Here is a 25,447-nt window from a genome sequence, read left to right as displayed (position 1 = left end):
AGCATACAAAATATTTTTTAAAAATATATATACATTTGCAAATTTGCTTCACAAAAGAACAGAATGCCACAACCTGCGGGCAAAATACTACATCAATAAACAGAACGTTTTTTTTGACAAAAGTACATTCGTCTCAAATGATTATGTGAATAAACTTTTCAAGGTTCTTAGTAATGTACAGACGGGTTGGAAAAATAAATTAAGTAACCAAGCCGTTCTTCGCAGGTAAAGTGTGGCCAGGAGCCTACGCGTTTCGAATCCCAATTGTTTTCATAGGATTCTCTTCAGGGCCTCAAGCAGTATCTAAACAGGGCACAATCGGGGGTTAAAACACAAAAAATTAATAACTCAAACATACCGTGTGACAACAAAGAACAACTTAGGCAGATCAGGGTTTGGCTTTTAGTCTTATTTTAATTTTAATTTGGACCACTTGTCAAGAAACCCAACCAGGCTGACCATCCCACACACACTCCGGGGCTTACCAGTTGGTGAAATGCTCCAGGATGGAGGGAAGCAGAGAGTTCGTTTCTACAGGATTAAACAAACAAGTTTTAATTGGGTGTATTCGTGGGAGCTTATTTTAACAGGCGACCTCTGCGGCGTGGGTGATACTTGCCTTAAGTCAGTTGTGGTGGTGTTTATTAGTTGGACTCGAGCAGCGTGGTAAGTGCATTCAAGGTGCAGCTCTCTGTTAATGTAAAGAACTGAGAGTGAGCATTTTAATTTTGACATGCCTTTACGCAATGTAACTAGACAGTGTGACTGCTTAAAAACGGGCTGTCGGTGACGACCTCCGGCGGGGGAGTAAAACTCTACTAGTTGCCCTAATACCCAGACGGGGCTACATACTTTTACTCACCCAAAGGCGGATTTGCCGCTGCTGGCAGTCGGGCGGGAGCCGGATCGCTCGCGCTTGTATTCCGTTTCTCTCACGGCAGAATGAATTGAATTTAAGGGCCGAACTTAAGCCACCTTGTTGAATCCTGTAACAAGATGCAATAGTGGTTTGAAAGAGCAGCGCTGCACGGCGAAAGACGCGACTAGGTTATGCCTTTAGTATGGATGCTCACCATGATATATATGGGTTTCCGGCCAGCTGGCTCAATGGAGACCTTTGGGCGGCTCTTCAGCAGTTACTAGACTAAATAACAGAGAGGCACATTTTAGCGTATCTATTCTTGTCAAGTTAACGGCATAAAAGTATATGCCGCCGGCTCACAGTACTTACTTTGCTCTCGGGTCGGACGATGTAAATCAGCTCGCGTTCCAGTCGGCACTAACTTAAAGGACATGCGCATAGCATGCCGAGGTCAGACACTAGCCGGTATTTAAAGGGGCAAGCATGTGCACAGCCGCCTCCTTCTTAAAGGGATGACGTTAGTCAATAGATGATACCGCTTCCTAGGGAGGGAAAATGACCTACAACACCCACAGGGGCTACAATCTCTCACCTGTTTGTCGACCTCTATGAGTGAAAACCACAGATTTCACATGTCTACAATTACAAATAGACCAAGTGCTAACACGGAGTCAAAGTTCCATTTAGATGGAATGATAAATGAACTTGGTGTTTACAGTTTGAAAATTTCACTCAATTCATTGAGGCCAGAGATTGCCGTGTCAAATTTTACAATTAGAAGGGCTTCTCGTTTTGAAAGTTGTAGATCCAGATCACCTCCACGGGGGTTCTTCTCAATTCTTGAAATCACAGTCCATTTGAGATCACTAATTGCATGTTGCATTTTTGTCCAATGTAGGACTAGAGGGGCGTTCTCCACTTTATTCTTCAGTCTCGATTTATGCTGAGAAATACGTTGACGTACCTCTTGGCTAGTTTTACCTATATACAACTGTAGACAGGGACATAGAATTCCATAGACGACTTGCTTGGACTTACAGTTACTGAAGGTGTTGTGTTTCCAGTAAATCCCATTATGCTGGAATAGGGAACCCTCAATCGTGGATTCACAGCACAGGCAGGTTCCGCATTTATGATGGCCAGTTATGGGCGGTAGTCGCATCATTTGGCGCAATGAAGGTGGACTCGGGGTGGGCATCGCTGCTCGAACGATATGATTGGCAATATTGTTCTCCTTTTTAAAGGCAAACAAGGGAAGATCTTTAAGGCTTTCATCTAGATTCTTGACTAGATGCCAATTTTGTCCAATAATTCGTTTTAACTGGTTTGCGTTGGGGCAAAATGTGGTAACGCATACCTGACGTTTCATACTGTGTTTTTCTTTTCGTTCTAGTAAAGCCTCACGTGGGGTCCAACGTGCTCTTTTCATACAGTTTTTTACTAGTTTTTTGGGGTACCCCCTGTCGCATAGCTTGGATATTAGATTGTCAGCATGATGGTTGAAGTCTTCTTTGAACGTGCAGTTCCTGCGTACCCGCAGGAACTGCCCGTACGGGAGATTTTCTTTGAGACTTCTGGGATGGTTGCTGTCGAATAGTAAAGATTTATTGCGGTCAGTTGATTTTACAAATAATGTAGTAGCCAACTTCCCGTCTTTTGGAAAGACCTCAACGTCCAGGAAAGCGATTTTGCTGGTGGACTGGGTTAAACTGAAACTGACCGCAATAAATCTTTACTATTCGACAGCAACCATCCCAGAAGTCTCAAAGAAAATCTCCCGTACGGGCAGTTCCTGCGGGTACGCAGGAACTGCACGTTCAAAGAAGACTTCAACCATCATGCTGACAATCTAATATCCAAGCTATGCGACAGGGGGTACCCCAAAAAACTAGTAAAAAACTGTATGAAAAGAGCACGTTGGACCCCACGTGAGGCTTTACTAGAACGAAAAGAAAAACACAGTATGAAACGTCAGGTATGCGTTACCACATTTTGCCCCAACGCAAACCAGTTAAAACGAATTATTGGACAAAATTGGCATCTAGTCAAGAATCTAGATGAAAGCCTTAAAGATCTTCCCTTGTTTGCCTTTAAAAAGGAGAACAATATTGCCAATCATATCGTTCGAGCAGCGATGCCCACCCCGAGTCCACCTTCATTGCGCCAAATGATGCGACTACCGCCCATAACTGGCCATCATAAATGCGGAACCTGCCTGTGCTGTGAATCCACGATTGAGGGTTCCCTATTCCAGCATAATGGGATTTACTGGAAACACAACACCTTCAGTAACTGTAAGTCCAAGCAAGTCGTCTATGGAATTCTATGTCCCTGTCTACAGTTGTATATAGGTAAAACTAGCCAAGAGGTACGTCAACGTATTTCTCAGCATAAATCGAGACTGAAGAATAAAGTGGAGAACGCCCCTCTAGTCCTACATTGGACAAAAATGCAACATGCAATTAGTGATCTCAAATGGACTGTGATTTCAAGAATTGAGAAGAACCCCCGTGGAGGTGATCTGGATCTACAACTTTCAAAACGAGAAGCCCTTCTAATTGTAAAATTTGACACGGCAATCTCTGGCCTCAATGAATTGAGTGAAATTTTCAAACTGTAAACACCAAGTTCATTTATCATTCCATCTAAATGGAACTTTGACTCCGTGTTAGCACTTGGTCTATTTGTAATTGTAGACATGTGAAATCTGTGGTTTTCACTCATAGAGGTCGACAAACAGGTGAGAGATTGTAGCCCCTGTGGGTGTTGTAGGTCATTTTCCCTCCCTAGGAAGCGGTATCATCTATTGACTAACGTCATCCCTTTAAGAAGGAGGCGGCCGTGCACATGCTTGCCCCTTTAAATACCGGCTAGTGTCTGACCTCGGCATGCTATGCGCATGTCCTTTAAGTTAGTGCCGACTGGAACGCGAGCTGATTTACATCGTCCGACCCGAGAGCAAAGTAAGTACTGTGAGCCGGCGGCATATACTTTTATGCCGTTAACTTGACAAGAATAGATACGCTAAAATGTGCCTCTCTGTTATTTAGTCTAGTAACTGCTGAAGAGCCGCCCAAAGGTCTCCATTGAGCCAGCTGGCCGGAAACCCATATATATCATGGTGAGCATCCATACTAAAGGCATAACCTAGTCGCGTCTTTCGCCGTGCAGCGCTGCTCTTTCAAACCACTATTGCATCTTGTTACAGGATTCAACAAGGTGGCTTAAGTTCGGCCCTTAAATTCAATTCATTCTGCCGTGAGAGAAACGGAATACAAGCGCGAGCGATCCGGCTCCCGCCCGACTGCCAGCAGCGGCAAATCCGCCTTTGGGTGAGTAAAAGTATGTAGCCCCGTCTGGGTTTTAGGGCAACTAGTAGAGTTTTACTCCCCCGCCGGAGGTCGTCACCGACAGCCCGTTTTTAAGCAGTCACACTGTCTAGTTACATTGCGTAAAGGCATGTCAAAATTAAAATGCTCACTCTCAGTTCTTTACATTAACAGAGAGCTGCACCTTGAATGCACTTACCACGCTGCTCGAGTCCAACTAATAAACACCACCACAACTGACTTAAGGCAAGTATCACCCACGCCGCAGAGGTCGCCTGTTAAAATAAGCTCCCACGAATACACCCAATTAAAACTTGTTTGTTTAATCCTGTAGAAACGAACTCTCTGCTTCCCTCCATCCTGGAGCATTTCACCAACTGGTAAGCCCCGGAGTGTGTGTGGGATGGTCAGCCTGGTTGGGTTTCTTGACAAGTGGTCCAAATTAAAATTAAAATAAGACTAAAAGCCAAACCCTGATCTGCCTAAGTTGTTCTTTGTTGTCACACGGTATGTTTGAGTTATTAATTTTTTGTGTTTTAACCCCCGATTGTGCCCTGTTTAGATACTGCTTGAGGCCCTGAAGAGAATCCTATGAAAACAATTGGGATTCGAAACGCGTAGGCTCCTGGCCACACTTTACCTGCGAAGAACGGCTTGGTTACTTAATTTATTTTTCCAACCCGTCTGTACATTACTAAGAACCTTGAAAAGTTTATTCACATAATCATTTGAGACGAATGTACTTTTGTCAAAAAAAACGTTCTGTTTATTGATGTAGTATTTTGCCCGCAGGTTGTGGCATTCTGTTCTTTTGTGAAGCAAATTTGCAAATGTATATATATTTTTTAAAAATATTTTGTATGCTTCTATAGTCTTTCTCCTGAATGGTATGAAAGTGTGTTGAATGCTTGTGATATGGGTGGAATAGTGAATGATTGAAGACAAATGTTTCGTTTTTCCTAATTGTACTTGTCCTTTCTTTGTAAATAAGCCTTTCTTATATCATTTGAAAAAATAAAAATTGATCTTTCTAAAAAATATTGCAAATAAAAAGCTATTAACTAGCAATTCCCGTCCTTGAATTGTCTTTTCAGGTTCAGGTTAGCACATTGTTGGTCTAAATTGTTTATATCAGTATTGGCATTCTATTTTTGTTTTTTGATAATTTGGCTCAGCCTTGCTGATTAGAGCCCACCCGTAGTTGTTTTCCAGTTATTATAGCGGGCGCAGGCCCGCGAGGTATTGTGTTAGTTTCATTCACTTGGAAGTGAAGGTTGAAGATTACTCTCCTTCTATCAAGTATCCACTTGTTCCATTCTGTGCACATGTGTGATTATGAGTATTATTTTTCTTTGATGTTATTATCACTTGGTTTATTGTTCTAATTTGGGTTGTCTTTCCCTTTTTTGTATTGTGAGCAAATGGCAGAGAAGGACACCTTTGCATATTCAGAAGACCACATCAGGAACCTTCTCAGTGACCCTCCCATATTCACATCGGTTACCTTGAGTGAGACTGCGACAACATCTAATGAGGCTGAAAAGCTGCTCCGCTTAAAAAAGAAACAGATCAGGACAGACCTTCACGGTCATTTCCTACTACAACATCTTAAAGAAGGTACGATCCCAGGTGGGTTGCAGATCAAAAATATACCGGTCATCTTTACAGAAGACCCTATCTTTAAAAAAAGGTTTCTCATTTATAGAAACCAAGTGCAGCAGAGACCTTATGGTCTTAACGGTCGAGACGGCTGTTAGAATTTCAAAAGAAGAACTTGCGGAAATTGCAAAATTAGAGGCTGAGATCAGTACCAATCCCACCATAGCTGACGCAAAAATTTTGCTAGAAAAAGTAGCGAAAGAGATACAAGAATTTAAAGATTACACTATAACACAGAAAAGTAATCAATTCGAAAAGGACAAAAAAAACTTTGCACTGGAGAATATATATCCGTATCTCCAGGTGGACTTTTATTCTAAAGCAGAATCACGACGTTTTCTACCTGATAACCAAGGGAGATCTAGGAAACAGTTCATTTCTTTCTCAGATACATCATCCTCAGGGACAGATAGTGACACTAGTGGCAATTACAACCGCCCAAGCCGGAATAAGAATTGGAACGCCAATCCACAACAACAGGGCCAACCATCTAACCCTCATTTTTTAGGAAGAGGCCAGACACGCCCGAGAGGCAAGTCGAGATATCAAATCCCATGGGAAATGAAAACTCGGCGCCAGCAGTACAAAAATTAAAAGCGTCGCCCATTTTCAATCTGTCAAAAAAGGTACTTACACGTGAAGAAGAGGACATTTTGGCAAAAGGTTTGTCCTTTGTACCTTCAAAAAGAACCGACTTCGTGAAAATGAAGTCTGAGTTCATTGAATTTTGCAGAAAATTACGGCTCACCCTATTTTTTTGTGATAGTTCCACACTAAGACCGGCAGAAGTCACGGGTTTAAGAAATAGATCTACGTTCTGCCCCCCTGCGAATAAAATTCCGAAAGAACTTGTAACTTTCGAAAGAAGTGTCCTTTCTGCCATTTCAGCCATGGAAAAGCAAAGAAAGTTCGTGAAATTTAATACCACCAAACAGCAGATGACTGCATTAAACAATCTAAAGAATGACACCTCGGTAACAGTCAAACAGGCCGATAAAGGTGGTGCAATAGTGATATGGGATACCAACAATTACACCACCGAAGTAATGAGGCAGCTAGACGACTGTAATTGCTATCGCAAGATAGGTAAAGACCCCACCACAGACCTTCAAAATGAATTGTTTAATATAATACAAGAAGGATTTGACCTAGGATTTGTTGGTCCCAAAGAGTTGGAATACTTAAAGATCAAGCATCCCAAAACTCCGATGTTCTACGTATTGCCTAAAATTCATAAAGATCAGAACCATCCGCCAGGCAGGCCCATCGTGGCAGGATGTGGCTCCCTGCTTGAGCCGATTGCAAAATACGTGGACTGTTTCTTAAAAGAATTTATGAGTCAGGTGAGATCCTACTTACAGGACACCACGGACTTCATAAATAAATTGGCCAACATGAATTACCGTGACCACAGTGATATTTTAGTCACCTTAGACGTGACATCGCTGTACACACAGATTCCACAGGACGAAGCGGTAGCAGTCCTGTCACACTTCTTGGACCAAAGATCACGTCCTATGCAAGTACCGACTGAATTCTTGATAAAACTTGCATCTTTCGCCCTCAAGAGAAATTATTTTTGTTTCAATGGAGAATTTTACTATCAAATCAAAGGGGTGGCGATGGGCTGCCCCTTTGCGCCGGAGCTAGCAGTTCTCTTCATGTCCATGTACGAGGAAACATACATACATTCCAACAACCCGTTTCATCAATATATCGGAGCATGGCTCCGATTTATTGATGATGTGTTTATGATCTGGACGGGAGATGAGGACACTTTAACATCTTTCCATCAATGGTTAAATTCAAGGACCGCTGACATAAAGTTCAGTTTAACCCAGTCCACCAGCAAAATCGCTTTCCTGGACGTTGAGGTCTTTCCAAAAGACGGGAAGTTGGCTACTACATTATTTGTAAAATCAACTGACCGCAATAAATCTTTACTATTCGACAGCAACCATCCCAGAAGTCTCAAAGAAAATCTCCCGTACGGGCAGTTCCTGCGGGTACGCAGGAACTGCACGTTCAAAGAAGACTTCAACCATCATGCTGACAATCTAATATCCAAGCTATGCGACAGGGGGTACCCCAAAAAACTAGTAAAAAACTGTATGAAAAGAGCACGTTGGACCCCACGTGAGGCTTTACTAGAACGAAAAGAAAAACACAGTATGAAACGTCAGGTATGCGTTACCACATTTTGCCCCAACGCAAACCAGTTAAAACGAATTATTGGACAAAATTGGCATCTAGTCAAGAATCTAGATGAAAGCCTTAAAGATCTTCCCTTGTTTGCCTTTAAAAAGGAGAACAATATTGCCAATCATATCGTTCGAGCAGCGATGCCCACCCCGAGTCCACCTTCATTGCGCCAAATGATGCGACTACCGCCCATAACTGGCCATCATAAATGCGGAACCTGCCTGTGCTGTGAATCCACGATTGAGGGTTCCCTATTCCAGCATAACGGGATTTACTGGAAACACAACACCTTCAGTAACTGTAAGTCCAAGCAAGTCGTCTATGGAATTCTATGTCCCTGTCTACAGTTGTATATAGGTAAAACTAGCCAAGAGGTACGTCAACGTATTTCTCAGCATAAATCGAGACTGAAGAATAAAGTGGAGAACGCCCCTCTAGTCCTACATTGGACAAAAATGCAACATGCAATTAGTGATCTCAAATGGACTGTGATTTCAAGAATTGAGAAGAACCCCCGTGGAGGTGATCTGGATCTACAACTTTCAAAACGAGAAGCCCTTCTAATTGTAAAATTTGACACGGCAATCTCTGGCCTCAATGAATTGAGTGAAATTTTCAAACTGTAAACACCAAGTTCATTTATCATTCCATCTAAATGGAACTTTGACTCCGTGTTAGCACTTGGTCTATTTGTAATTGTAGACATGTGAAATCTGTGGTTTTCACTCATAGAGGTCGACAAACAGGTGAGAGATTGTAGCCCCTGTGGGTGTTGTAGGTCATTTTCCCTCCCTAGGAAGCGGTATCATCTATTGACTAACGTCATCCCTTTAAGAAGGAGGCGGCCGTGCACATGCTTGCCCCTTTAAATACCGGCTAGTGTCTGACCTCGGCATGCTATGCGCATGTCCTTTAAGTTAGTGCCGACTGGAACGCGAGCTGATTTACATCGTCCGACCCGAGAGCAAAGTAAGTACTGTGAGCCGGCGGCATATACTTTTATGCCGTTAACTTGACAAGAATAGATACGCTAAAATGTGCCTCTCTGTTATTTAGTCTAGTAACTGCTGAAGAGCCGCCCAAAGGTCTCCATTGAGCCAGCTGGCCGGAAACCCATATATATCATGGTGAGCATCCATACTAAAGGCATAACCTAGTCGCGTCTTTCGCCGTGCAGCGCTGCTCTTTCAAACCACTATTGCATCTTGTTACAGGATTCAACAAGGTGGCTTAAGTTCGGCCCTTAAATTCAATTCATTCTGCCGTGAGAGAAACGGAATACAAGCGCGAGCGATCCGGCTCCCGCCCGACTGCCAGCAGCGGCAAATCCGCCTTTGGGTGAGTAAAAGTATGTAGCACCGTCTGGGTATTAGGGCAACTAGTAGAGTTTTACTCCCCCGCCGGAGGTCGTCACCGACAGCCCGTTTTTAAGCAGTCACACTGTCTAGTTACATTGCGTAAAGGCATGTCAAAATTAAAATGCTCACTCTCAGTTCTTTACATTAACAGAGAGCTGCACCTTGAATGCACTTACCACGCTGCTCGAGTCCAACTAATAAACACCACCACAACTGACTTAAGGCAAGTATCACCCACGCCGCAGAGGTCGCCTGTTAAAATAAGCTCCCACGAATACACCCAATTAAAACTTGTTTGTTTAATCCTGTAGAAACGAACTCTCTGCTTCCCTCCATCCTGGAGCATTTCACCAACTGGTAAGCCCCGGAGTGTGTGTGGGATGGTCAGCCTGGTTGGGTTTCTTGACAAGTGGTCCAAATTAAAATTAAAATAAGACTAAAAGCCAAACCCTGATCTGCCTAAGTTGTTCTTTGTTGTCACACGGTATGTTTGAGTTATTAATTTTTTGTGTTTTAACCCCCGATTGTGCCCTGTTTAGATACTGCTTGAGGCCCTGAAGAGAATCCTATGAAAACAATTGGGATTCGAAACGCGTAGGCTCCTGGCCACACTTTACCTGCGAAGAACGGCTTGGTTACTTAATTTATTTTTCCAACCCGTCTGTACATTACTAAGAACCTTGAAAAGTTTATTCACATAATCATTTGAGACGAATGTACTTTTGTCAAAAAAAACGTTCTGTTTATTGATGTAGTATTTTGCCCGCAGGTTGTGGCATTCTGTTCTTTTGTGAAGCAAATTTGCAAATGTATATATATTTTTTAAAAATATTTTGTATGCTTCTATAGTCTTTCTCCTGAATGGTATGAAAGTGTGTTGAATGCTTGTGATATGGGTGGAATAGTGAATGATTGAAGACAAATGTTTCGTTTTTCCTAATTGTACTTGTCCTTTCTTTGTAAATAAGCCTTTCTTATATCATTTGAAAAAATAAAAATTGATCTTTCTAAAAAATATTGCAAATAAAAAGCTATTAACTAGCAATTCCCGTCCTTGAATTGTCTTTTCAGGTTCAGGTTAGCACATTGTTGGTCTAAATTGTTTATTTCAGTATTGGGATTCTATTTTTGTTTTTTGATAATTTGGCTCAGCCTTGCTGATTAGAGCCCACCCGTAGTTGTTTTCCAACCACACATTGTAAAGTCAGATGCAAGACCACTCTATGCTTGTGCAGCTGCAAAATTTCTGGGCCAGGTTTGGGCCATTAGAAGGAGAGCTGTAACTATTTCCCCGACTGGCATGGACAAAACAAACTGAAATCAAAATGATCAGCCGAGATGGGTGTGTATTTTACACTAGTACATTGGCTTGTAAATAATTTGTCTTTATGTATTCTCAGTGTGCCAGGCTGAGCCACATGAGCTTGATAGAGTCAAAATATTGTTGAAGGGAGTCAGGGTCCTCTACAGAGCCCGTGGTATAGAGTTGGGTATAGAAACTAGTGATTGTGTTTATGATATCATCCAGTGTTGTGATTCTGTCTCCCGAGTCGGAGCAAATCTCCGTTGTTAGAAATGGGATTTCTGGTTGACTGAGGCTTGCGCCAAAGCCAGGCAGAAACCACCACTCTAGTTACGGCAAGGAAGTTACAGTCCCAAAGATAACCCCTGCTCACCCCCTTAGCAACGTGACACGAGCAGCAAGGCTGATCCTGGAGGCAATGCAAGTTAAGTATTTGGGCACGCACCCACCAACAACAACTTCCCAGGCCCCCCTCAAAAGGAACTCCACACAAGAATATATGTAAAAATAGCCTTTGTATTATACCAAACACATTAGATAATGAACACACAATGTACACTGTGCCACTGGCACGGGTGGAATGTACAGGGGCTTAATATACATAGGACAGAGCCATATGGACCACTGTCAGGAATAAGCACTTAGTAGAGCTAGCAGTTTGTAGGAATAGCTCTTTGTAGGAATAGCACTTAGAACATAGAATAATTGTAGCATTAATTAGCACTTGTAGAACACAACCAGTAATTACTGGTAAAAGGTAGGTACACACTATGCAACCCTAACCACCTTAGGCATATATCACTCAGGGACCCATGAAAATACTAGCATAACTATACTAGGTAACACAACCTCCTAGGCAGGATAAACACATGTAGAGGTATAGGAAAAAAGACATTGCATATTATGCAGAAATCACATTAGGCCATAAATTAAATTTGCGCAGAAAATCACAGAACTGACCCCAGGCCAACTTGGCATCTTTGGGGCTCTCAGGCCCAATGTCCAGAATGTCTGGGCTGGCTGCGCAGGTAGCCAAAGAGGATTCGCAAGGCCTAAACGTAGCAGCTTCCCACTAAGTGCTGGGCAGCTGGGGAACTGAGCCTGTCACCAGTGTGCCTCCTGGCTCTTCTGGGGGCCCTAAATAAACACTGCCCAAAAACAACATAGGAGCCTCGTGGGCTCTATGAATAAACAACTGGGCCCTCAGGAGCTTCGTGGGCTCAAGAAACAAAATGCCCCCTTTGAGCCTCGTTCTGCTCAAGAAACAGAATGCCCCCTTTGAGCCTCGTGGGCTCTAGAAACAATGCTGCCCACTGGGGGAACGGCCCGCTGCCAACCGGGGCCGCTCTACCCTCTGCAATGCCCCCAAACAATGTTAGCCCGGAGTGATGACAGCACATGCAGGAGTGGAGGGGCAGGCACCGGCAATGTGCCCCGACGCCCTCCTCTTCAAAAATAAACACAGGGGCCCTACTCACCGGCTGCTCCAGGGGCACTCCTTGTCTTGGATCTCCTGTCGTGGCTGCTCCGGGACTCCTCTGGGAAAACCACAACTGAGAAGCTACCAGAGAGCTCCCGCTCCTCGGGGGCTCTCTCTCCTCGGTACCACGGCGGGGGCAGGCATCACACCACGGGGCTCTCCCTTATAAACAGGAGCCCCGGCCGCACCTTCTTGCCGGCTGCACTCCATCGGCCGGGTTCAGTTTCCGTCTCTCTCTCTCCTGCTCACAGGAGCGCGGGGTGGGCTCCCGGCTGCTTCCTGTCCCCGTCCAAGGACTTCCGGGTCTTCGTAGGCAGTGCGGCGGCCCGTGGGGGCGGCTAACGGCGGCAGTCCGGGGTAGGCTCCCGGTTTAAAATACGGAGTCCCTGGCGGGGTCGGCACCTGCTAGGGACATTTACAAAAACACACAGGCACAAGGTCCCTGGTGGGGTGGGCACCCACATAAACTGGCAGAAGTGCGGGGCAAAATGCAGGGGGGCACCTGTTTCAAAAATCAGCAATGGGGGATCCCCACGCCGGGGAATCCCTCAGGAATGGAATTGCAGCTCCGTGCTGCTGTCCAAAGAGGGAAGCACTGCTCAGGGAAGCACAGCGCTCCCCAGCACCATACTCAAGCGCTCCCAGGCGCTACCAGGACAAATAAAGCGCTCCCAAGCGCTAGGGTCCCCCAAAGTCCCGAGAAAGTATAGCAAAGGTTCTTAGGGCGGCAGGGGGGCAAAGGCTGGGCCCAGGGGCCACCTCACAGGGCCCTCCAGGCAGGGAGGCAATGCCCAGTGGCGGTCCTCCTGGTGCCCAGCAGCAGGCCCCCCTCAAGTTAGGATCAGGAAGAGAACATTTTGCGTGGGGTCACAGCCCCTTCTTATACACAGAAATCCTTTGTCTCAGGCTGCAGGGTTAAGGGAAAACCAGACGCATCTGGTTTTAGAGCACTCTGTTGTGCTCAGCCCATCTCCCCATTCACTGGACAGGCTAGGGTCATCAGTCGCACCACAGGGGGCGGAGCCAGCATTGTGTAGGGAAAACCCAGCCCTATTCAGGTCCCAGGTGCACCCCTCCCTCACATCAACATGCAGATCTTTCCATTCACCACCGAGGCAGACCCATCCTGACTCCTGGAGCCAGGCACACCAGCCAGCTCCAGTCAATCACAAGCCAGTCAATTCATCTTTATTACACAGACATGCCAACTTCTAGAAGTGGCACTTCCACACTAGACACATTAAAGCCGCACACATCATCGTGCAGCATTCACTCTCACGAGTTCGCACATACCAAACTCGAGCCTGCATGCCCCACACATCAGGAACAACCATGGACACATACATTCCCCATGCATTCCTATGGGAGGGCAGGCCTATCTCACAACATGCACTCAGAGTGTGCACGCACTTTACACTGGGACACAGTGTTAAAGTGCGCAGAAGCCAAAAACAACCAACACCAAGTCACATATAAAAGCAAAAAGTTAGCAAAAAGTTTAGAGGTGAAACTGCCAGAAGGGCCAAGTCTAACATCCGTCAAATAGGAAGACACGTGGGCTTATGTAGCAGGGTAGCCAAAGTTCTGCCCGGATGCTCACCCTGACCATACCTACGAGCAGTTGCTTCGCGACCCAAGTAGCTAACTTCTGGTCTGCCTCCGAATGATATTCAGACGTTTTAGCCCAAATGCTAGCAAGAATGTCTGGGTTTGGGTTGGAGCAGTAGTACCTGTCTAGGGCTGAGAGTTCCGATTCCAAGCACTGAAGAGTGCCCCTAATGGCCTGAAGGACCCTGGCCTGTTTTGCGATACACACCCCTCTGAACACCACCTTAAAAGATTCCCAGAGATCCGAGGGGGAATTGACTGAACCAGAGTTAAGCTCAAAAAGGTCCATGATGGTGATGCGCACTTCTTCCTTCAAAATGGTGTCTCACTAGGCATGGATTGGCAGGTACCAGGAGAACATGTGCTGGTGGGTCAGCGGGATCTTTAGTGTGAGGCGGACTGGGGCATGGTCAGATAATGTGCAGGACATGTGCCTACTCGATATTGTCCAGTTAGTGACATCACTGGTTGCTAGCCATAGGTCAATGCGTGACCAGGAGCCATGCGTTGCGCATATGCAAATGCCCTCAGCTTTTGTGGGATGAGTGTGGCTCCATGAATCCACTAGGGTATTGTCCTGTATCAGCGTGTGGAGGGTAGCCATGGCCTGCGGGTACTGTGTGTGCCTGCCAGATCTGTCCAATGTGCTGTGGGGTGCTATATTAAAGTCACCAACCCAAATAATAGGATGCGAACCACAGGAGATCAGTCTCCATACATTTAAGAAAAAGTCTGGGTCTTCGAGATTAGGGCCATAGATGGCTGCCAATATTAGAGGTTGGAAATAGAGGGGCCGATTCACAGAATTAACTTAAGACAAAGTCCTAAACTCACTACTTTTGGTATTCACAGAAGTTAGGATTTTGTCTTAAGTTTGTCTTAAGACAAACTTAAGACAGACTTAAGACAAAATCCTAACTTAAGTCTGTCTTCAGTCTGTCTTAAGACAAACTTAAGACAAAATCGTAACTTCTCTGAATACCAAAAGTAGTAAGTTTAGGATTTTGTCTTAAGTTAGTTTTGTGAATCTGGCCCAGAGTGTGCCCACTAAAATGACGTATCTGCCTGCAGAGTCTATGTGGATATGATCAGTGCTCCATGGCAGACCCTGTCTAATTAGAATAGTGACCCCTGTAGCATAGTTTGAGTAGACGGCAGAGTGAGACTCTCCCCAGTGGCGGGCTTGAGCCTGACAGTATTGGTCGAGGCAAGGTGTGTCTCCTGTAAAAAGCATATCCGGGTGTTGTGGCAGGTTAGGTAAGTATGGATAAGCCTAGACTTCCAATGATCATTTATCCCCCTGATATTCCAGGTAATGAGGTTACCTCAGCCATACGAGTGTGTTATGTCTGGTGTGTGCGTTCTGTAGTGACTATAGCAGCCAATATACAAGCGTGGTGCCATTCTACCCGTGCATTGTTGTTGATTGTGACTGTAAACAACAGGTGGTGAACAAGCTAGACGGTTAGAAAAAACATGGTCCCACAATGGGGGCCGAGAGGTGCGCCCCATGGAACAACAATCCAAACCCACTCTCCACTCACTCCAACCCCTCCAAACAGGTTGAGAAACATTCCCTCACCACCCCCAGCAAAATATTATGCAGGAACAGGCAACCAGTGGGAATCATTCCAAGTGTGAGCGAGGGCTCATCCAGGCCATCCCACCATCAGAGACGGGGTGCACGGGCGAGGGCAGACAGTACTAGCAGTGAACCCATTTAGCACAGTCAATTTCCCTGTGGGGAGAGCAATACTAGCATTGAAACAGGAGAATAGTAACATCAACCCAAGAGGGGAAATTAAATGTACATGACCCCAGTGCGCTCGGTATAAGCAAAGAAAGATGGGGGCTTAATCATTGTCACTTAGCTGACCAGTCTCTCCCTCATGACGTTGAGACCGCAGACGGTCCTTGTTCAGTTGTTTGGCAAACAATGTAGCTGCCTTTGGGTCCGTGAAGTAGCAGGGCTTGCCATCAATGTCTATTCACAGTTTGGCCGGGTAGAGGAGGGTGTAAGTGCTGTTGAGCTGTTGCAACAGTCTCTTGGCCAGTAGGAAATCTCCCCTGGCATTTTGAACATTGATGGTAAAGTCTGGGTAAATAGCAAACGAGTTTGCCCTGATGACACATTTCCTTCATCTATCTGGCCTTTCGAAGGATGGTATCCCAATCGCGGTAGTTTAGGATGCTGCCAATTTTTGGCCTCGCCGCGGCCTCAGGTGGAGGTCACGCAGCAAGCACTCCAAGTAGTCTTCAACTCTTCCCATTGCTGTGGTTTCCGGAATCCCTGTAATACGGAGATTGTTCCTCCGGGATCTCGTCTCTAGATCTTCGTTTTTGGCACATATGAGGTCCAGTATTTTATCCATTTTAAGTAGTTTTTGTTGTGCTTCAGCTATGGAGTCGTCAGTATCAGACACTCGGGCCTCCACGTGTTTATAAGTGGTTGTCGTGGCCATCAACGCGTAGCTTTACCTGGTCTAGACATATCACCAAGTGGTCAATTTTAGAGTCAATGGTCTTTAGGCTATATTTTACATCGAGGAGTATCAATTTGATATTGTCATCCTGGGGGGTAGGTGCCTCGGAGTGTGTGGCCTGATCGCCCGCGTCCTGCAATGCATCGGCGCCGCGTCCAGTGCACCTGCTCTCAGAGTTCACTTTGGGTTGTCTTTGGTCAGTTTTCCTCATGGCGAGCAGAAGGCAGGGGGGCAGGTGTAGGAACATAGCGGGTATATCACACATCCCAGGGTTCAGTTCCAGGGTAGTAGGGGTGATCCAGACGGGGGCAAAGAGCGTTCAGTATCCAGCTCTCCATGCCGCCCAGGTGACACCCAAGACCAGCAGATGTGGGCACAGTAAGACCAGCATCTCGCCCCAGGGCCGCAAGCGCAATCTATTAAGGCATATTCCGGCGAGGAGGGGGGAGGACACTAATGCACCACTCCTCCACAGTCACGAGGCCCTCAAAGTTAAAGATCCCATGTGGTCTGGGGGGAAATCCCAGTGAATTGTTGTACAGTGAGGCTCCTCAGTAGTCACCAGTATCACCAGCCACAGGGAGGGATGGCCACCCTCTCTCACAGGCAAAGTCAGTAGGAATGGCTAGTGAGCCGCACCTCCCCTGACAGCAAGGCTAGCAGATCATAGCGTTTAAGTGAGGCAGGAGGGACCAGGAAGGAGCCAAGTAGAGGCTGCTACAGGTGTGATCGCAGACTCTCCAGCGTCAGTTCATGGGAGGGTCCAGGCACTGCACTGCATGGGGCCCAGTGCAGGAACAAACCACAACGGGCGGCACAGTCTGCGATCCTCAGCAGTGGGCCACCTGGACACAGATGACACGCGGCGGCTCCGGCCTGCGATGTTGTCCCACCTGGGTGCAGGCAGCCCATCTGCTGCAGCACAATCACCTCTGCATGGAAACCAGTAGGACTCACACAGGCCCGGCGACCTGAGAAGAAGCTTGAAATATATTGCATAATCCCGATTAACTAGAGGCATGCATTTAATAAATGCTTGAATCATCATATACAGACACAAGCATGTTAGATCCTCCATGCCTAGGAGAAAAGTTAAAATAAAAACAATTACCAACCCAGGTAGATGCAGAGAAACAACTCCTCTTGGGGGAAATTACAAAAGAGGAAATCCTAGTGCAAATTAATCAATCTAGTAATCGAAGGCAGCCGGGCCTGATGCTCTTTTATTAGAATTTTATAAGCCTTTACAAGCAATCATAATTCCTATAAGGAATGCCCACTTTCCCCATTACTCTTCAACCTTTATATTATGCCCCTTGTGCAGCCTCTTAGAAGGGATAAAGGGATATTAACCTTTAAGAACCAGACTTTTGTTTGATATCTGTTTATTGAAGTACCAGAGCTTTGAAAATAAGATCACCTTGTATAAATACTATATCACATTGTATAGTAAAGACCCAAGTAAAACGGTACCCAATATGGAAGAAACCACCAATGAATTTGGGACCTTCATAGGTATTTGGTAAATATATCTCAGACTGATGGCTGATTTAGATCTTGGCAGACGGGTTACTACGTTATAAATGTAACGGATATCCTGTCCGCTGAAATATAAATCCCATAGGATATAATGGCCAAAATGTAAATCAGGCTCTTAGATATTGGGTTTGAATCTAAAAAACACTATGCGCAGTTGCCAATACAAAATCAGATATTTGGAATTTACAATGAAACATAAATTAGAGGAGATACCCAAAAAGTTATTTGATTAGGCTAATGAAAGAAATCAGTAACTTACTGAATAAATGGGGGAATATTCCTCTTGCAATATGCAAACTGACAAATGTATTGAAATTAACATACCTATTTGACATCATCCTGCTCGCCTTTCCCAAGGAATTCATTAGTAAGATACAGGGCAAGCTGGGTAGTTTTATATGAAACAAACTTGGTTGGAAGAAATTAAGAAAACTTGAAAACGGCAGCCTGGCATTTCTTGACATTCAGATGCATTGCTATGCTTTCCAATTTAAGAACTGCATAATACTCCTGTCAAGGGCTGACAACTCAAGAAGAGGAGTGCTATATGCCTCTATAATATGTTCTGTAGGGCACAGTAGTTTTTTCTATAGATGTTTGGTGCCCCCCAGATTCTTTAAATACGTATGATTGAAAATACTGCAAGCATTCCTAGAAGTTTGGTATAACTTAAGAAAAAGGCATTGAATATTATATGTATATATCATACACCATGCCCCAATTTGGAATTCCACAGGCACTCCTGCCTTCCTGGAGGATAAACTCAGTCTTCCAGTGATAAAAGCAGGTCTAGTACACTGCCGGCAGATGAACGAAAGACTAAGGGGTCGATTACGATGGCGGACGGACTGGAGTCCATCCGCCATTGTGGTGGTGACTGGAATCGTCTGCAATACATGCAGCGGTTCTGCACACCAAATTAGGATGCGACCGCCCCCATGGCGGTCGCATCTTGCATTTTAACATTGTGGCGGGTGCTCCTGACATCAGCACCCGCTTTTAAGTGCACAATGTGGCATGCACCACACAGTGCCTGCCACTTACTGCACTGAAAAGTTTGGGGGTACCATGGGTAACCCCCAGTTCACATACACCTCCCCCAAACACATTGGTGGCCCACAACGGGCCCCCAAAAAGAGCCTCCGCCAGCCTTTTCATGACAGTTTTGCTGTCATGGAAAGGCTGGATCAAGCCTGCATCACAATATGGTGGACGGTGCCTGCTATGCACCAACACCATATTATGCATACAGACCGCTCAGCCAGGCAATCGGTCCGATTTCCTTTGGCGGATCCGTGGCGGACGGTCTTTGAGTCTGCCATGGTCGCAGTGTGGATCCACCCGCCATCCTAATCTGGCAGGCGGACAATCCACGTTTGATGGCGGAGGGATCACCACCGCACAGCTGGTGGTGGCAGTCCTTCGGGCATCTTAATCCAGTCTCAAAGGAGGCTCTAACTAGGGCAACAAAATGCTCAATCTCCAGGTTCCAATACCGCCAGTTGGTATCCTAGTGGTCAACACAGAATTGTAACACATGGAAGAGCTGGGAAGAGAGGACACAAGATCTGCATCCATTAAAAAGAAGGTATTTACAGGGTACTGCGCATTAATAAAACCAGATATGAAGAACCTGAAGATTCCTCACAATCCTGGAAAGGTATTTTGTCATTGACTAAGCTGCAAAACTTATGGCAAATACCTTTGGACCAGATGTACTACCCGCCAATTAGCGAGACACTGTTTGTGATTCCCAATGGGGTCGCAAATTGCATGCCTTATGCATATTAATGAGGCTGTCGCAATTTGGGACCCCATTGGGAATGGTTGGAATTCCCAGGGATGGTGGCCTGCTGGGGTCAGCAGACCTGCATGTCTGGGACAGCTTTTAAATAAAGCATATTTTTTTTTAAATGCAGCCTGTTTTCCTTAAAGGAAAACGGGATGCATTTAAAAAATAAAAATGAAACTTTTCAGTTTCATTTTTTAAGGGCAGGCAGTGGTCCCTGGGACAACTGCCTGACCTTAAAAAATATTTGCACATGCATTCACAAATGGGAAGGGGTCTCTCACGGACTCCTTCCGATTTGCGTGTGCTTTTCCACCCTTCTGAGAAGGTCGGTAAACTGTGAGTGTTTTGCGACCGCAATTGGTGTCGCAAAGCATTCTTACATAGGTTTAAGAGTCGCTATTAGGAAGGAATACCCTTGGAACGCCCCTTCCTAATAGGGAGTCGCTAATACTATTTTGGAGTAGCAAATCAATTTGCGAGTCACAAAATGTGATTAGTACATGGGCCAGAGGTTTCTTACGGTTTCAAATGGGTCTAAAACCATATCTGTCCAGGGAGAGAGAGGGAGCCTTAGCACACATTCTTTATTATATGGAGTAATTCCTCATGAGGCAAGTTTGACTGTTCAATGAAATTCAATATCAATTCAATATAAACTTAAGGATTATATTAGGATGAAGGACCAATCTTTGCTCGTCATTTGAATCAGCTGCCTCTATTTTAACCCAACAATAAAATACCTGAGTAGCGTGCAATGGTCCATTCCAATCAATAATATTCCATAGTCCCCAATTAATGGGAATCCAGTTGCCATTTTATTGGCAGTAAGAATTGGGTGAACATCTTCCTGTACCTTAACCACCTCTAATTCAACCTCTTCTCACTCTCCATCCTTTACTCCTAAATACACAATCACAGTATGGTGCTAACAATACAAGCTGATCCTTTGTATCTGTTAAACACTTAACACAACCCCGTAATAGAAGGAGAAACATTTTCTCCTTTAAGAATTTATTTATTTAGGGTTCGGTCCCCTCATGGTCCCTTAAAGCTCGAACTTTACTGTCTTGGGCGCCATGTAATGACCCACCCACTTTGGGGGCTCACCTGGTTAGATCACCTTAGTCCCAACAATAAATGCATATATATATTGTACCCTCTTCAGACAAAAGGAGTACTGGCAGGTGTCTCTCCTCTTTAGCAAGTTCTCCTCTTTTAGACTGGGAGTGTTAAGAATTTTTATTTATTTTTTACATTTGTATGGCGCGCAGCTACCCAACAAGGGTTTCCCGGCGCCGATGGCAGAGCTGAATCGATTGAGGAAAGGTGATCACATAACAAGGTGGTTATTTCTGGAAAAGCCAGGTCTTCAGGTGCTTTCTAAAACTGACATAATTGTCTTCTTTGCGGATGTGGAGAGGGAGTTTGTTCCAGAGCATGGGCCCTAGGACAGAGAAAGATCTTCCTCCCATTCTCGCGAGTCTGAACCTCGGAGTCATAAAATTTGCAGAATGTTGAGAGCGCAATGCTCTTGCCGGAATGTAGGGGGTTGCAAGGGCTTGTAGATATTTAGGTGCGGTGCCGAATTTGATCCTGAACATATAGCTCAGGGCTTTGAACCTGATGCGGCTCTCTACCCTGAGCCAATGTAGGTCTTTCAGATGTTTTGACACACTGGAGGTTTTTGGAATGTTGCAAAGTAGTCTTGCCGCTGAGTTCTGGACCAGTTGTAAGCGGTTAATGACGGCTTGGTTTGAGCCCAAGTAAAGAATGTTGCCGTAGTCAAGACGAGATGTAATGAGTGCATGGACTACGGACTTTTGAGTATCAGGGGGCAGCATCCAAAGGATCTTTTTTAACCATTTCAAGATGGTGAAGCAAAGGCCAACCACTTTGTTTGCCTGTTGCTTCATGGACAGGGCGTTATCAATGGTAACCCCCAGATTTCTTACTTGGGTGGCTGGTGTGGGGATGGTACCAAGCTCGGAGGGCCAGTGGGTTGCGTTCCATAGGTCTTTATTTTTCCCCAGGAGGAGGATTTCGGTCTTATCTCCATTTAGCTTCAGCTGGTTTGTGGACATCCAGCTGAAGATGTTTTGGAGACCTTGTTTAAGACGGGATGGGATCAGTGGGTTTGATTCTGACAGGGAGAAGATGATTTGGGAATCATCTGCATATGTCATGAGAGTGAGCCCTGATTTATCAGCTAAATCAGCCAGGGGTCGGAGGTAGAGATTAAAAAAAAGTGGGCTCAGGATGGAGCCTTACGGTACTCCGTGGGAGGCGCTAACCGTATCGGAGCAGGCGATCGGGGATGTGATTTGGAATGTTCTATGTGACAGAAAAGACTCAATCCATTTTAGCGCATCCCCCTGATGCCGTTTCTCCCAAGTGTGGCCAGGAGTTTGGAATGGGAGATGGTGTCGTAAGCCGCACTCAGATCTAACAAAATGAGTGCGACTGTCTGACCATCATCTAGGAGTTTCCTCATGTTTTCGGTTACTCCTAGTAGGGCTGTTTCTGTAGAGAAACCATCTCTGAAACCAGACTGTGATGTATGAAGAAGGCAGTTTTCTTCGGTAAAGAGGGTGAGGGCAGAGTGAATGTGCCTTTCCAGCAGTTTTGAAAAGATGGGGAGAAGTGAGATGGGTCGATAATTCGCGGGGAGTTCCGGGTTGGCTGTGGGTTTTTTTAGGAGTGGGCTGACCATAGCGTGTTTCCACAGTGAAGGCACTGCGGAGTGCTGGAGGGAAGAGTTTATAGTTGCAGCAATAATGGTCAGGGAGGGGACATCCAGTTTCTTGAGAACAGAGACAGGTATCGGATCACGGGGGGAGCCTGATTTAACTGTTTTGAGGGTGGAAATGAGTGATTCCAAGGTGAAGGAAGGCCAAAATTCAATGATGTTAATGTCACTCGACCAGGGGGGGGATTACTTCTACAGGGTCATGGATAGGGAGGTTGCTCCTGATACCCAAGATGATTTTTTCAATTTTCTCATTGAAAAAGGAAGCGAGATCTTGGCATTGTTTTTTGTTCCATGGGCGAGCCGATGCAACCGTTTTTGCCCCTGCGAGGTCCTTTACTGTGTTGAACAGCATTTTCGCTTTGTTGGGCGCTGTATTGATGGTATTAGCCACATACAGGGCTCGGGCTTTGGTACAGGCTGAGTGGTATTCGTTTCTGGCTTTGTGGTATATGATTTTTTTGTCGTGGGCATAGTCTTTTCGCCATTTTCTTTCGAGGGTTTTGCATTTTGATTTAATGGTTTTCAGGGACTCATTAAACCAAGGAGCTGGGGGGCAGTGAGTATTACTTTTTACTCGGGATAGGGGGAGGCATTTTTCGACGGCATTTTCTAGCCAAGAATGTGTGGCCAGAGCTATACTTTCTATGTCGGTGTCTGTGCCTGGAAAATGCCTTGCTAGAGTGTGGTTAAGTTTCCCAATGTCGAGAAGTTTCCAGTTCCTTATCGTAGATGTAGGCCAGGTAATGTTTGTTTTAGGAGGTGTAGGTTATTTCAGGCAAAAATGAACAAGATGATGGTCTGACCAACAAATTGGGATCGTGTCTAGTCAGTTAAGTTCGGGAATATTTGTGAAGATAGGGTCTAACAGGTGACCCGCCTTGTGGGTAGGTCCAGAGTTAAGTAGTGTTAGATTCAGAGCTGCTAGATCGTCAAGTAGATTGGTGCAAGCCGCATTTAAGGGGTCGTCGAAGTGCAGATTTAGGTCTCCCAGAAGAGAGAAGTTTTTAGAGGCGAGGTGGAAGGGAGTAATGTAGTTCGCCAGATTAGCAGCCCAGGAGTTGGCATACCCAGGGGGCCTGTATATTAGGATGCCAGATGCCGTAAAGTTAGGGTTAAGGGTGATTTTAAAGGAGGCTGCTTCGCAGTCAGGGATGTGGACGGGTTCTAATGTACATGTGATTTCTCGATTGAATATGATAGCGATTCCTCCTCCTATTGACCCTCTCTGTCTCTCCTGACTATAGCATAGTCAGGGGGGAGTGTGGTTGCTATGTCAGGGCCTGCGCTCTCATGCAGCCATGTTTCTGTTAGAAAGAGGGCGCTGGGTTTGTTATCTAGTAAAAGATTAAAAATGTCTAATTTGTGCTGCGGTAAGGATCTGCAGTTTACGCTATAGAAGGAAAAATCACGAGTCTTTGGTTTTGCTCGCTGTTTTGGTGTTGGCTTGCCGGGTTTGGGATCAGGGTGGGGCTGGAAATTGGAAAGAGTCAAACTGCAATTACAGCACGAAGTGCTGCTGGTAAGTGTAGGCAGTAGTACAATACAGTCTTTGTGTTTTTTTGGGCGTAGGCTTTTGAGATAATCAGAGCTCATACCTGTATGTTGCAGCACTGGTAGGGTATTGCTTCGTGCCCCATGCCCCGTACTGTCCCGGACAGGCCCAGACGGGCTGGTCTTGGGCTCGTCTTTGGCGCGGCTATGGCGCGGTCGCAGCGCGTATTCGCTGCGCGTCATAGGGAACGTCAGGCTTATGTAGAGGACGGGCTCTTCAGCTCCGCCTCTACCCGCTCAGCCAATCGGTGCCTGCCTCGGCCGGGAAGCCGGAAGAAGGAACCTCCCTGCGCCCTCCACTCAAACAAGCCTAGCGCTTGCGGTGGACCGGGGCTGCAGGAGTGATATAAGTGGTGAGTGAAGCAAAGTACAGAAATTACAAGTTACATATTACACAGTGCAAATTTTTAAGATCAATCGGCGCAGTGTATTTTAAAATGTAAGTCGCGCTTCCTAAACCAAAGTCGTTTAGTACACGCTACTCAGAGGTGCAGGCAAGAACATTATTCAGTGGGCGATGCAAATCGTATTTCATTCACACAGCCAGACTAGTCCACTCCAATATCGTTTCACCAGTTTCCTTCGCTCAGAATCAGCCAATCTTGCCAGAGTGTCTCTCATCTGCAGGAGTTATTTATGAAGCAGAGCCCCACCTAAGGGGCATATTAGCAAGAACCTCGTTAAAATTATTGCCGATTTAGCAGCAGAAAACAGCCGCTAAAACAGCGATAATGGGCTTGCTAATATGCGTTATAGAATTCCAATAGAAGCCCAGGTTAGATGTCCTGCACATCTAACCCTTGCTTCTATTGGAATTCTATAACGCATATTGGCAAGCCCATTATCGCCCTTTTAGCGGCAGTTTCCTGCCGCTAAAACGTGATAATTTTAACAAGGTTCTTGCTAATATGCCCCTTAGTTCCATAAAAATGTAGACCTACAGAATGATTGTTGTTTTACTATCATTCATTATTTGTATTAGTCAAACTGTTCATTTTCCAGGCCCTAAATCTATTACACGAATGTGCTAATAATGTGTGCTTATAATGTATTTGTGTGCTCATATTGTCGTATTTGTAACATGTATGCGCTACAAGAAAAGCCCTGCCACACACACACCTCCAACACTTCCCCTACTCTTGCAAAGTCTGGAGTGCCAATAGTATATCTAATATTCCCAGACTTCAATTCTTTTTTTAATATTGTTTAAATATATATAATATTATTATTTGTTTACATTTATAGCATTTGATTGTATATATAATTAAATAATTAAAAAATATATATGTTTGTTAAATGTCCTTTTTTGTTTTTTTAAATTTAAATAATTTGGTGCTTTAGTTAATATTTTGCATTTGATTTGTTAATAATTTTATGTGTTAAATTATATATATATATATAATTTTTGGGATATATATATATATATATTCACTGAAAAAACCATAGGTTATAGACCATATATAGTTAGGAATTAGCATTTAAAAAACCTTATTTTACTCACACAAAACCATTGAAATTCCATATATAGTTAG

Source organism: Lissotriton helveticus, chromosome 3_1 (assembly GCF_964261635.1).
Source record: "Lissotriton helveticus chromosome 3_1, aLisHel1.1, whole genome shotgun sequence".
Taxonomy (NCBI): domain Eukaryota; kingdom Metazoa; phylum Chordata; class Amphibia; order Caudata; family Salamandridae; genus Lissotriton; species Lissotriton helveticus.
Note: the sequence above shows the minus strand (reverse complement) of the source record.